This window comes from Rhinoderma darwinii, chromosome 5 (genome assembly GCF_050947455.1).
Source record: "Rhinoderma darwinii isolate aRhiDar2 chromosome 5, aRhiDar2.hap1, whole genome shotgun sequence".
Classification (NCBI taxonomy): domain Eukaryota; kingdom Metazoa; phylum Chordata; class Amphibia; order Anura; family Rhinodermatidae; genus Rhinoderma; species Rhinoderma darwinii.
In genome coordinates, this window is record NC_134691.1 from 233,231,162 (window position 1) to 233,232,687 (window position 1,526).

The window sequence follows — 1,526 nt, forward strand, 5'->3', positions numbered from 1 at the left end:
GTGTTGTCTGAACAGCTAGCTGGCTCCAGGAGGCCACAAGGGAGACAGGGGACTGCTAAATGGCAAATAGGTAGGCATCCTCCTCAAACTTTACTGACACCTTCTTGTCCTTCGTCCTCCTACAACCTCCATCCTTGCATAGTTTGTTACTCTTCCTTCCAGGTAACCTAGTAACAAATCCAAATTGCTGGTGTCTTTGTAGGCGAGGGAGGAATTGTTGCAACTTCAAATCTTACTTCTTTTAAATGTAGGGAGGAGAGCTCATTCCATCACATCCATCTAGTGCACACACATAGGTCCATTGTGCAATGGCTGCTTGCTGTTCCCCTACTCTACTCCACTATTCCACTACTTGACTGTCGTGCTGCATCAATCAGTGGCTGTGGGTTGACTGAGTGACTGGCTGGCTCAGGTGCAGCTCTTGAACTTACCTAGGAGGGAGGAGGGACAGAGGAAAAGGAAGGTGAATGAGCTGTTCCAAATTGAAATGCAGGAAACACAGACACAACGCACCCAACACAAGAGGTGGCAATCTATTCATCAAGTCATTTAATAAATTAGGTCATTATCACACATCACACAACATGCATTGTATAAAGGCATTGTCTGTCCAACAGGCGTTCAAATAATGGGATTAAAGGAGAGATCCAATGTGCAAGAAACAAAAAATGGCAAAAACAAAAGCACTTTTCAAATCTGAGTTTAGTCAACGCAAAAGGAAAGGGTGCATCGGTCCTGGAGATACTGCAATACCAGGTCAATGCGTGGAGTGGACAGAGCAAGCTCTATTTCCATCTCCCTATTCTAAAAATCCATTTAACATATAGTCCCCAGATAGGGGACGTATCAGATATTAAACTGATAAGAACAGATTTATATATATTTTTTTTTTCTACTAAACCATTCAGGTTATTTTAATAAAACCGAGAATTGTAGTTTGAAATAAACTACCTCTCTATTTATCAAAAATTATCATACTGGTTCATTATTTTATTTTGCCAACAAGATACAGAAAGTCAAACAATATTCCCTCAAACTAAGTGCCTCCATTTCATCATTCGCCATATACCTTCCGCATCCATACCTCTTTCTAGATCCCACTTATAGTAAAAATACAATTTAGCCAACACCATCCTAACCACATCATCCATCTCAAAAACCTCTCTTCTATATACATTCAAATTCCACGTATCCCATAACACCTCTTTCACACATGTCAAAAAGATCCACAACACTCTATCCTTTTCGCTACCCAGACTACACAGACCAAATAGAGCAATTTCATACGTCAATTTCTTCAATCCAGTCAATTCTTCACACAAGCCACTCAAATTTTCCCAAACATCCTTTGCATGCTTACATGACCAAAACACATGACTCGCATCCTCGTCATCTCCACAACCTTCTGTCGGACACCTCTCAGATGCAACCAAACCTCTCCTTTTCTGAACACACCTCACAGGCAACACACCATGTACCGACATCCATAACAAATCCTTCTGCTTATTCGACACATCATACTTAAT

General features: G+C 41.0%; 1 non-coding gene across 1 annotated transcript; it reads right to left on the minus strand.

Annotated features, from left to right (window-relative positions):
- Positions 1 to 719: 719 nt before the first annotated feature.
- Positions 720 to 904, minus strand: LOC142654070 (U2 spliceosomal RNA). Its single transcript, XR_012848858.1, has one exon. It is a non-coding gene; the product is annotated as a U2 spliceosomal RNA (small nuclear RNA).
- Positions 905 to 1,526: the final 622 nt, after the last annotated feature.